Below are 13367 nucleotides of genomic sequence, written 5' to 3'. Positions count from 1 at the left end.
GACGAAGGGTACCAATATTGGTTTAGAATTGTCTAACCGTGACGGTGTAGAAAATTTAACAAGTATGCAAATGAGTACCGCATTAGACGTATCAAACACGATTGCCCACCAACGCCGACCCTCCCCAAAATGACAGTGTCTCTCGTTTTAAGACATCATCCCACTTCGGTGTTTTATTTTCTCCAGGTCACAGGGTCTTCGATTTTAGCAGGTTACGCTTTTTTGTGTGTGTCACTCCTTCATTTTTTTGTCGTTGCTTTTTGCTAAGGTTCAATGAATAATTTTCCCCACTTTGCAATTCATTACACTTCATGAATCGTAAGTAATGCTCATTACCATGTAGAGTAAGTTGTGTTCCAATTGGTAAACGAGTGATATTGTAACCGATTCCAATTGGCAGCTGCCTTGGGGAGGGGGTGGATGGTGTTGTAAAAAAAAGAAGAAATAATCAATTTGAATTTGATTACAGTTCTCCACCCCACCCCGATGTTGCCGGTGCGAATGAATTTGTTTAGCTGCTGTTTTTCTTTACAGGTACAGACAGTCGGCATAATCTTTGGTGAAGCATAAAAGAATCAGTTTAGGTTTCGGTAAAGACACCACGACCTTTACCGAATACTGGAATGACTGTAGGTGGAATTTGGTTGTGAACGCTTCACTTAGTAATGGAATGTTTTGATTGTTTAAAGAAAAAGAATATGGGACTCATTTTTGCCTGTTTAAAATTAAACGAAACTTATCCAAAAAAGTGCAGCTCAAAATTTTAGGTTAATTAACAAGTTTTAAACATATTTTTTTATTGTACCAAATAATGGCTATCGTTCGAGAGTTCTGATTCAAAACAAAACACAATCCTTCCCAACATGCTCACAGATGTGTTCTCACGCTGGCGTGACGATCATTGAGCGTAGATTCGTTCATTTTATGCTCCCCGGTTCGGGTTTTATGCTCTTTATGTAGCTGCAGTTGCGTGAGAGCTGAGCGTGAATGTTTGGTATGCTCCCGACTAGCTGACAGGCTGCATTTATTCATTCTACAAATTCACCTCCAAGCGCACTGTGTCTTGAGTAATGGACGTATGAGAAAGATAATTGTTGATTGAAAAATGAAAATTTATTCTGTATGTCTAGAGACTTGCTTAAGGAGTTTTTAAAAAAACAAACGAAATAAAACTAGAAAAGGAATTTATTTTCCTTTTTTTAGGAAATGTCCTCCAAAAAAGGATTAATATAGCATTGGAAAATGATAATTTTAAAACTTGGACCAATTTGAACACTTCTGAAAAAGGCGAAATCCCACAAACCTATTTCAATAAGTTTCTATGTCAATTATTTAACAAATTTTCATGGGTTGAGCTATGCAGCTTTTTTTTCTGAATTGCTTACGTCGTTGAGCTATTCGTTGCAATTTTAATTAGCTCTGATTATTTTGTTATTTTGTGAAAGTATATGACGGTTAACTATTTTGTTTTTAAGGGTCATGATAAAAATACAACAAGAAATGCTTAAAAAAAATTAAACTTAAGAACCAAAGTGGTAAAAAATATATACTAGTTTTGAATTATTCTATAAAAAAATGTTTTCATAAATAAATAACAGTTTTTAAAAGATTCAATAAACGATGAAAAACTGTTAAAATAATGAAATAAAATTGAAATTTAAGAAAATATACAAAAAAAGAAACAAGTTAGCAGATGTTTTTCGACAAGCAGATAGTTCGTTCTCCAATTCCACTTTACAGTGTACGCAGCTCCGTTTGGTTCATTCACAATCAACCGTGCAGCGATGCAACTTCAGCGCACGTTGGCTATAGGGCACTCACGAGAGAACCTACCCTAATCGTGAACATTTGCTTCCCGCACTTCCGATGCCAATATGTTTTCGTCAAAAAAACCAAAATCCATCTCACACAACATAGGTGTGCCACTCCCAAAAAAGGAACACTTTTCCAAATGCTCACACACCGCACTCGGAAAAGCGGAGGGGAAAATGTCGGCATTCTCTGGCAAAGGATTTTTCGGTCGCCCACAACGCCAGCCGGTGAGAGAGCGAGAGAGGAAGGCGGAGAGAGAATTGTTCACCGTGCGTTATTAGCTCGCAAGCTCTCTCACGCACGATGCAGCCTCGTTGTCGGCAGCAACAAACAAAATCGAGCGTCTCGATGTTTGCGTGTGCCCTACCCGAAGACGCGACCTCTCGTTTTTCATTCAGTTTTTGTTCGAGTTCTGTCCATGGTACGTCGTGCCGTGCGTGCGTGCACACCGAACCTGGAAGCTGTTCCGTCGAATCGGTCGAATGGAATTGTCGCTGTACACGTGAAACTTACCCGATCATCTGCGTGCGGTAGGTGGATACAGCGGGGGTGTGTGATGGGATGTGAGATGTGAGGATGCTTCTTATCATAGAAGTGGTGCCCTTCTTGAGCGGTGTTATAGTGTGGGAAAAACAAAATTAAAGCTGATAAATGAAGCAGTTCGTTTGGTGGCGTGGTGCGTTTTTTGGCGGGTGCGTGAACTGAGAATGGAAAGCAAAAGGAAGAAATTAAGTTTTTTTCTATTTGTGGTGAATCATGTGCCTGTTCAAGTAACCTTATCGCAGTGTTAAAAAGGATGAAGCTTATCTGTCGTCACTGAGTCAATCGTTTGTGATGTGTTCCAGTGCAATGAGAAAAAATCCTCCTCAAAAAAAAAATTATGAGCAAAACCGAATGTTTAAACAAAACACCTAACGAGGCACGGGAAGGATGCACGGATCACGCTATCATACTTAGTGCATGCGTACGTGATATTTCATCTCGGTCGATGAGTGCTGTGACAGCAGAATGCGAAAGAAAGCAAACAAAAAAAAAGCAAGTGAAAACGAATCATAGAATCACACGGGCGCCCAGTCACCGAGCCACACACACCGAAAGTGGCCTGTCAACGTGCTATCATCATTATTTCGCAGCTCGCACATTTGCTGGTTTTGTTTAGTTTTGTATCCCGGCGTGTTCGTACGTTATCGTACGCCAGGTTTCAAAGCATGCTGGCTGGTTCTGCCTGCCCACCGGTAACCCCACCAACATGCAAACCCTCGCTCCACTTAACAGTGTCCTGATGCTACTACTCGTGAAAAGAAAAAAAAAACGATGTGCGTATGATTTGTTGTTTTTCTCTTAATGTGCCTCAAGCGACTGCGTGCTGCGTATGATCTCTGAACGGCCCCTGTGCGTGTGCCAGTGTATGGAGATGTGTTTTTTGTGTTTGTGAGTAAAATTCTGTGATGCTTCTACCATCACACCACCAGCTAGAAGGTGGAAATATACAACAAATGGAATAAAAATACAAAATAAAAAAAAATCCAAAACGATAATTTGGCCATTTCGAACCCCCACAAAACCCTCGCGAGCTGCGTGAGTGCCGGGATGACTCAATTGTGAAACGCGGAATGTTTTATTTATGTGTCAGTGAAATACATCATAACAAAAGCACCATCTTCATCAGCCGTGACCATTTCCACCGTGTTTGCTTGGTGAATGAATGAAAATTGCCAGCAAGAAGAGAAGAATTATACCGTTTTTTTCCTGCCCGGTTTGCCGTTAAATGCCACGCACTAACCAGTGATCACCATCGTCATCATAAAGCGAAATGGTCACGGGGACTCGTGACTCATGGAAGGGGAAAAAAGCATGAAATGAATGAGAAACATCTGTGAAGAAGAAGAGAGAGAGGGAGAGACCCACCGTCACTTTCCTTCTCCGGTACACACTTGACTTTTGCGGGATATACTTATCCTTGACAGCGTCGTGGATTCCATCTTTCTGTGTGTTTCTTGTTGGTTCTTGTTGATCCATATTCGTCCTATATTTACCATTCTCGGTATGCGCGTGTATGTTGTATCATACGTGCACCTATTGTTTGCTAGACTTTCCACCTTGAGACATGTCACACGCGCCGTGTAGCTCCGGAAAGTCAGCTCGCGTATTATGGCATAAAAGGAAGAAAGAAAAAAACCAAACTATTTCATCAACAGGACGCGCACCGGATGATGGAACGTCTTGAGAACTCTTGTACGCTAGTCCTAGTAAAAGGGAAGCGACTCATTCAGGGGGGGAGGGAAGGGAAACTCGGTACAGCGATAAACTAGGACATGTGGGCGGGAAAATTCCCCAAACCCCTCCGAGGCCTTTGTTTTTATGTTTGTGTGTGCGAGTGTGTGCGAGAATGTATTAAAAGAAATGGTTGCTTTTGTTGCCTTACGGATGAATGTCACACGAGCGCATAAAACACATCGACCATAAGAGAAGAAGGCGTCCAGAAGCCATATTGATATGTGACCATGTCCATCCTTGACTTCAGTTTGCTGGCGGATTATTTCCGACACACAACTATTCAGTACAATCTGGTGCAAAGCGTTGGACGCTTGCTTTTTTTTTTTGAACTTGACCTCGGTTGTGTATGCGAGTGGGTGTACCATTAATGTCTTCCATTTCGCTGAACTCACGCAGCACAAAAAAAAACAGTGAAAAAAAAATGAAAGCTAATGAAGGAAAAACAAAAGCCTCACCGCCATGGCATGATCGGTTCGGGACACTTTTTCTTCAAGCATAGTTCCGACATTTTCGGGCTTGACGTTGCAATTTTTCCGCACATGTACGCACCAAAACTCAATCTAATTTCTTTTCTATAGTGTCTGTTTTTTGCTGTCTCTTTTTCCTTTTTTTTTTCTCTTCACCTCGATCGGGTTTCTCATGTGGAGTTCGATCGTTGGACGATTTGGTTCGAATTTTACTATCGCTTAAATTGTACGGGTTTTTTGCTTGATTCACCACAGTAGAAGAAAAAAATCTCTTTCACATCCTAAAAAGACCATCCAAAGCAGCATCTTTGCCTTTTGCGGTTAGCCGTCGGCCATGTGTTCCGGAATATGCTTTGCGAATAGCCGACGTGCCGGGATTAGATTTCGGTCCGCTCAGGTGAATGCTGGCTTTTTTTTTGTATGCGCAGCAAGTGCTGTACTGTATTCTGCCAAAAACTGCTGGCGCCAGCATGGTTTTAGCGTGGACTGAATCCACACGGTTTTACGACGCTTTGCCATTTAGTGTCGGTATGCTGCGTGTAATGGTAGATCGCATGTGTTTGTTTCTGTATGTTTGTGTGTGTGTGTGGGAATAGTTTGTCGTGTAGGGGCAAATATCAATTCGTGCAGAAATAGCCAACCATCATAAAGGATAATGCTGGCACTTGGCACTGTTAGCAAAACGTTAGTTAAATATTGCAAACGATTAAAGATACATTCATACAAGTTACGGCCACAAAATGGTGCGCAATTGAATTTGGTTGGGAAAAAAATGTTAAGCTGGTGTTTAAATTATATTATTTTACTTTTCAGGAAGGCTACAAATTGTGAATTGAACAAAAAAAAAACATATATAAAAGAGGAGAAAAACCAAGCTTCGATTAAATATTAATAAAAAAAATGTGTTTGCATTCGATATTCCTACAAAGAATTATTCTGTTATCGGATTAATTGTGCAACAGAATAATATCTTTTATCTGATGTGTGCTGTATTAAATATTGACAGGCAATTATAAAACACAAATATTGGTTGTGCCTGCGATGGAGTAATTAAATGTTAAAATGAAATTTTTAAATTTTCCACGTGTTTTTCCAAAAAAAAAAAGTTTGACGTAAAATAAAAAAAACCCAAAAAAAGTAGTGAATGTGTAAACGAGTGTATAAGTTGAGCAATCGGAAGAAAAAAAAGTGCAACAAAAGTAGTAAAACATAATATGGCCAACGGTGCAACAGTCTCGATCAAGGCCAACGGAAAAGGATCGATTCCGTGCCGTGGTAATGGTAACCCCGTCACAATGTGCAATCAACTGCATTAGCCACATATGTTACGCAACAGACGATAACTTTTGAGCTAGTGGATTAAAAAAAGGAGCAAGAAAACATAAAAAAAACCCAACGAATCTATCTTGCAACTGACACAATCGTAATTTGACGTACGAGTCCGGGTTTTTTTGTTATTTCGGAATCGGAAGTGAAGTCTGTGTTGCACAGCAAGCACTGTGCAAGCATCCCTGGCAAACACGGCGGGGTGGCGGCATACGAAGGTGAAAAATGCATCGGAAGAGTTCACAATCAGCTGTAGAAGTGGTTGAGTGCCAGCCGTAAGCTTATCCATGCGATGGAAAACTTCCACCCGGCGGGTGGAATGATACACCGGAAATAGGTAAATATTTGATTTATGATCATTTCCTTGGCATCATTGTGCCACGGGCATAAGGTGGGGAGGACAAGCAAAACTGGCACTTTGCTTTTCTGTTGTCGGTGAACTTTCACACACACAAATATAGATATGAGAAAAAAATGGAAATGCAGCAAAAAAAAGGACAGGAAAATCTTCCACACACACACATATTGCGTCCTTCCTTGCCTCGAGGGTTGAATTCTGGACTACTCACCGATTTGTCCACGGTTTGGTTTTAGTCCACCAAATGAATGGTCCATATGTACGTAAGAGATGAACGCTTGAGGGATGAGAAAAACCCTCCCATCGGAAAATGGGGCCTGCCAGGTACCGGGCGGGAGGAAAAAAGAGAATGGAAAATTTTCCTCCGAGCGCTACAGATTTAACGATGAAATATTTGTTTTTCACTGCTAAATCAACCGATAGCTTCATCTCCGGCGCTCCGGACTTTTGATGATTTATTGCTAGCAAAGGTTACGATATGGAGCTTTGTTTGTGTGTGTTTGTGTTTTCCTGTTTTGTTTTCCTTTTATTTGAGTACCACCGGGTGGCGGGGGAGTGTTGGACCTTCCCTTCGGACAGCGTACCCCGGGCTGAAGTGGGTTGTCACACGGGGTGGAACCGATCGGTTGATAGTTTTTCATCCATTTTGCTTTTTACACTGGCAAAGCAACGCATTTGTTGCTGGACAAATTTTTGTCCTCTAAATTCCACCCTGATCGCTCCGGTCTGGTCCGGAATACGGAGGGGGTGTCACCAAGGACGTGTGTGGAAATGAAAATAGAAAAAAAACATTTGCTAGAAGTTTATTTGATCGAGTGGATAAAGTTTTTTTTAACTCACACACATGCAGGAAAAAAGAGAGAGGGTAAATAAATGAATAGGAAAAAATCAATACACCTCAGCTCGCGTGGTGAAGAATTTCAATTTTGTGTCATAAATCAATCGAAAGAGTAAGGCAGATAGGTGGTTATTGGATCATAATGTTTTTGCACTCTTGACAGTATTGGGAATATACATATGAAGGGAATTTAAAGAAAGAAATTGAAAATAGATACCAATTTTTCACAGAATAAAATTACACTAAAAACAGTTTTAGTTTACAGTAGTAAATGTAATATTTTACTTCATTGGTTAATATCTCCTTATTTTCATCCCTTAATTTACTGGAAAAACAAACACAAATATTAGTCAACCTGTCAACCCACGTACGTAGAAACGATTGATGGCCAATATTTGTAATCAACATGTTGAGTTTGTTCCATCGCTAACGGGAGCAAACCGTCTCAAGCCTTCCCTTCGATTTATAACAACCATTACTCTAAGCCGGTTATTGCTTTACGAGTAGGTTGGCTACACATTTTACACCACGCTAAGTACATACGGTACCGTTTGAACAGATTTGTGACGGAACAAGCTCGAGTTGTTTTTGGGGTGCGCCAGGATGTGCGTCACACCGTCGAAAGGCTTGTTTGATCCATTTATCATACCGGGAAGCTTTTTTGGCCTGTGAGGGGTAGGTAAAATTGATGTCACCGAAAGGCGCATCCCTGTCGAAAGTGGTACCAAGTGTCGGTAGCTGTCAGCCACATTTACATCCAATCGATGTTACCCGCCCGATGTCCTAGTCCCGGAAAACCGCTCCTGTGTGTGTGGATGTTTCGCTCCATGGCGTGTTGGTGACAAACACAAAATCCCTACCCCAGCTTCCATTTCCCAACGTAGGCTTTGCGAAGGCGGCGAAGAATTTCTTCGGTCCCATGTGTGTTTTTAAGGGGGAGGGGTAGACTTTATCGTTTTGGCGGTCGGTTATACTTTCTGCTAAGGATGGTTTTGTGCCGAAAAGGTAAATAAATGAAGCATCGGTCTGGATCATGAATATTACCATTTTGTCATCGAATTTTCCGAGGCTCAAGAAAGATTGGATGGCGGTTTTCGGGCTCATGTGTGTGTGGTTTTCGCTCCTTGCTTATTTTACGCACACAAGGATAGTTTCGATCAGGAAAAGCGTTTCAGGAAAAATGGATCATTTTTCATAATTGAGATAAAATGTAAATTTTTTGGCCAAATCGTTTTTTTTAAACATTGACGTGTGAAGAAAGTAAAAATCCATATATCGTACGATTCTGGGAAATATTTTTGTTTCTCCAAATGATTTATACTAAAGCAGCTTGTTGAAGTCCTAAAAAAAATATATGAAATATTACATTTTCATAACCCTCGGTATGATTTCAATTACCGAAACCACAATCCATCCAATGCTGCCATTCAACCGAGCACCAACCACACACACACACACAATAAAAATCTTGACTCCTTCGGTTAGGCTGCCATTGTTTCAATACCGTAACCAGACACTCATGTTTGCCAATTTATCCGTCTACCGGCTATGGGGGCCTTAACTCAAGCATGCTCAAAAACCTGGCAGCGATGTAATATCGGTATCCGGGCACATTTCCCGCATCGTCCTGACAGGCGAGACGTTGTGACTGTTCGTGCGAAAATCGCAAAACCATTGTGTCAGTTCGGCCAGACGGTTTTACGCTAGCTCAGCTGATTTAATAACAGCCTCGTGCCGTAACAAAAGCTCGGTGAATTGTTGACTGAGCGTCTGTAATGTGTCCACACGCCCGCACCACCAGTATCAGTTCCGTCTTGTGTAAGAGCATGTTTCTTCTTCCGGTGGAGATTTTCCTCCGAGATTTTCCTCCGGTGGCTGGTTGGTAGGAAATTAATTTGATTTAAAAGTTACACTCTCACCACCGATCCAATAACCAATCGCTGTGGATAAGCGATGGCACATCTAATGAAAGAAGCATGGAGTATAAAAAAAATAAGACTGACAGTACAAGATGGCTGCTGAGTGGGAAACTCGAATGGGAAATGCAAACCTACGGTCGGAAGCCGTCGGTTCGTTCCGGAGTGGCAATAGTTTAGCAAAGGAAACTGACACTCGATGGGTTGTCAATAATGTCACCGTTTCGAGAAAGTTTGAAGTTAAAGCCAATTCCAATCCAATTCATCGCTTCAGCTTCAAGACGAACATGGACGTGCAGTCAGAGCTTTTGAAGAGTAAGACTTTTGTGGTCGTTCAATGAGGGTGGTTTATTGTGATTGATACGTTGTTATGGAGTGGCTTTTAATAATGTTCTGTGAGCGTTTTCGATAGCTTAAACAGTGTTGTGTAGCCCTTGAAAGTGGGGTTTGAACATGGTATTGAAATGTTGAGTGATGGTAATTATGTCAGCAATAGATTCTAATCGCTCTTCAAATGCTTTTACCGCATTGTTTCGTGCTCAAAAGTTGAAGGGAACACAATTACATCTACAACTATTTATAAGATGAATTTTGAGCGCCAAAACAATCACCATCAGATATTTATCCAGGCCACTGTAAGCTGATAGCGCTGATTTATCACCCGCGCTCTAATAGACCCGTGATGGGCGAATCTGTTTGATGATTCAAACAAAAGATCCACACCGATTCAATGTGATCCGCAACCGAAATCATCGAACACAAAACATCAAACGCTCTTGTCCCTTGCGTTGGTACAGTATGCGATGGCTACAGCGGAATGTAATCAGATTCTTTTCACCGAGGGCTTACTTTTCACCCCAAAAAAACGTTCTATCCTAGCCGTGGGCGGTGAAGGTTTGCTTAACAAGGTGAAGCAGTTCAGCTGGTTGAAGCTGATGGGGATATTTTTGTTTGTGGCATCTTCTGTCGTCCTTCGTTTTTTGTTTGGTCGTGCCAATGTCGAACTGTCACCGAGCCGGAACGTCCACCAGTTGACTGAGCTTAAAATTGGTTTCGATTGTTGGTATGGTCCCAGCACCAGCTTGGGACTACTCTCGAGGGATACGGCACTATTCAGCTTCAGCCCGTCCGATTGGCTAGAACCCGAACGTTACGGGATTCTATTTCCCAGCGAGTTGACCCATCACGGTACAGCGACACGGTGGTGCGACTGTGCACTTTGTGGCACTAATCCGTGCGCCGGGTTGGAAAGGAAAAGTGCCGCAGCGAGGGGAAGTTGCTGCGAGCGTTCCAAGTTCCAAGACATGGCGAAGCAAAATCACCCCACGGGGGGGATAAATTGAATTACCGAAATGAACCATCAAACGGCTGGACTGGCTAGAGTTGGCCAAAGTACCGAAAAGAAAACTTTTCTGTTCCATTAGATTAAACTTGAAAGTGAACTTAATTATCGTTTCAGCTAATTCGGTCGAACCATAGCGAATCGAACGTGAAAGTACTGCGGCGATAGTGAACCGAGTGAGCCGATAATGAGCCAACTGGTTGACGCGGCAAGTGCTCTAGCGGTGGTCCAGTGTGGGTGTGATACCACCAGCGCACCAAGTGAGCTTTTTACTTGCTGTTATCTATGTTTGTGCAAAATAGAAGAAAAACATCGATAGCGGCAAAGATGCTTCGAGCAGATCCCAGCTGTTTCTGATGAAAGGTGGAGATGTTTGAAGCAGTTGATTAAATCAGAGACAATGATTAAAACGGGACGAGACAATGGTAAAGAACAGCTAAAACACAAAAGCTAGGTGTGGAATATGTTCTGAGACAAGTGGCTGCGCTGGGTTGAGTTACTCAGTTTACCGAAGTGGATATTTGATTTCAATTTACCAATTTCAGTTGGTTTTGAATAAAGAAGCTTGATTCGTTTATCGGAATCGGTAGCTCAGTAATGAGAGAGATATTTGATAACATTTGTGAAAGTTCAGACCACCTTTCAAGTGGTTTTACTTGACTTGTAATAAATGCTTGTAGTTCGCTGGCTTGTAATTAGAATGATACCAGACAATCAGTCCGTAAAGTAGGGCTCTTCTTGGACATCTTCACGGACGTAGAAAACAAGACTCAAATTCAGTAGTTTTAAAGGAATTAAAACTAAGATTTTTGGTTGATTGCGGAGGTATAAATCTGTCATCTACATGTTAAAAAATCTGTATGTTAAAAAATTGAGCGCGGGATAAGGCAAATTACAAGAATTAAATGATTTGTGAAAAATGTACACTTCAGCCTTTTAATAGAGGCGACAATACGGCTAAATGTCGTAATAATTAAATATACTATAAATATGTTAAAAAATATTTTTCTAATTATTTTTTACGCAGAACGCCCATGTTGCATTGCTTTCCTATGCGGTATATGTGAAAAACAGTGCCAATTCCACACAAGTGGATCGGGCATTAAATCTCATCCAGAGCGTTTCCCCGTAGAGAGAGAATAAATATGAATATGAAGCAAATATAGTTCTCTACCTGACTGAATTTCTTAATTCGACTTCTTTAGAATCTTCAATAAAAATACAAAACATAAAATTCTATAAAATGCCCGCAAACTTTCTTTCCTGGAATATATTTTTTCGTTTGTTGTCGAAAAGGCACGAATCCAATCCAATTTGAGCTAATATTTCAACAATACCCACAACACAATTTCAGTTTGTTTATTGTCCTAACCGAACAAAAAAAATCCAACAAAGGAAGAAAAAGTAATCTCACAGTTTATTACCACACCAATATGGTCGCGTTACTACTACACCGCAGCCTTCGATCATAGCCAATAAACGCGTTTTATCGCGGTCTTCGGTTAATAATAACTTTCTTCCAGCCGGTCCACTGGAACGTCCGCGCGGTACGCGGGAAGACATTCGTTCGTGCAGATAAAGGGCAATTTATTCACCGTAGGTGTCATTTTTTGTTATACGCCTGACCGTGCGATACCTAAGCTACGCGTACTTGCGTACATGCCCGGAAGCTGCAAAAACAGACAATCCGCGAATCAGCGCACACACACAAACCACAAAACACCGAGAGCAAGGAAACGGATCCGATAACAAGGTATCCAGTGCGAGTATCCGCCTGCGAACCGCCAAACCATTTCGAACCACATTTCGAAGGTATAATCGCTCCATTATTATTTCGATGCACAGAATACGGAATCAATAATCAACATATGGCGTAACGCGCAGTGAACCAAAACTCCAAAAACCAGCAGCAACCGGAGGTCGGAGGTCGATCATGGACGTGAATATCACGCACGCACGATACTGCCTCCTGACGCCCCCCGGGAAAAAATGGCTCCACGTACGTTACCGTTAGCTGGCTCCAACCACCAACAACGGTGGAAGCTGACAGGGGCAGCGACGTGGACATGCATGGTGGCGTAAATTTACGAACACTCGGTTGGTGGTGTCCTCCTTTTACGGTGCCATTTGTGGGCATTTGGCTCCGTATTCAAGCCGCGTTGCAGTAACAATTTTCCGGCCAAGAAGCGCTGCCAAAAGCGTTTTGGTCGCTTTCCCAATCAAACATGGCGATGTGTGTCGGTGTGCGTGAGAGTAAACGCAAACAAGTTTGGGCAATGGGAAATAAGGAAAGCGGAAGAAACAAAAAACGAGGGAAGGGAAATATTAATAACGACAACGCAACCCGAAAAACGATGGTAACGCCAGAAGGATGCTTAGCATGTGCACGTACGCGTGTGCGCATACGATGTGTTTGTGTGAAATTCGGCAGTTTAAAGCGTACATGCGTGTGGTGTTTTTTTTTTTTTTGGTTGTTGTGGCCGTGTGCGGATGAGTTCCCCGAGGGCACGTTTGGATCCGTTCCGGTCGATTTGCTCGAGATTGGTTTGGATGTTTAGCGTTCTGGCAGAAAACCTCCCCACCCAAAAGGCCCGTTTGGGTAACGTTGACGCTTGACGCAGGGTTTAGAAACAACGTGCGTGTGTGTATGTGGGTTTGTGTCAATATGTGTGTTCATATGTGGCTTATTGAGGCGTCTTTCGACGGTTAACCATTTAAGGGAGCTCTAGCGCCTCGTCGCAAATACCCACAAAACCACAATCTACCCATCATTTTGCACTGAAATATATCATTTCATGGGTACGCTATGGTTGGTGTATATTCTCTCTGTGCGTGTGAGTGTGTGTGCTTTTTGGGGGTTTCTTAAACCATTGTGGCGCAAGGATTATGCTTTCCTTTTAATCCTCTTCCTTATATTCCACATTATCTCACCGACCCGTTGCTGTACGGCTAACATTTGGTTTGATTCACCCGGCGCAGCTGTTTTGTCCCTTGGGACTCACTCAGGTACGACGGTACGCATACCACCGTA

General features: G+C 42.0%; 1 protein-coding gene across 1 annotated transcript in view; it reads left to right on the top strand.

The window, feature by feature from the left end:
* Positions 1-2167: 2167 nt before the first annotated feature.
* The window catches only part of LOC125764595 (contactin-3), a 132690-nt gene continuing 121490 nt past the window's right edge, over positions 2168-13367 (top strand). The window contains exons 1-2 of the mRNA XM_049428971.1: positions 2168-2342; positions 5370-6219. The gene's annotated coding sequence lies outside the window, so the exon portion shown is untranslated. The remainder of the gene's footprint in view (positions 2343-5369; positions 6220-13367) is intronic.

The sequence above is a fragment of the Anopheles funestus genome, chromosome 2RL, assembly GCF_943734845.2.
Source record: "Anopheles funestus chromosome 2RL, idAnoFuneDA-416_04, whole genome shotgun sequence".
Lineage (NCBI taxonomy): Eukaryota > Metazoa > Arthropoda > Insecta > Diptera > Culicidae > Anopheles > Anopheles funestus.
The sequence above is the reverse complement of the archived record's forward strand: the minus strand, read 5'-3'. Positions and strand labels throughout refer to the sequence as shown.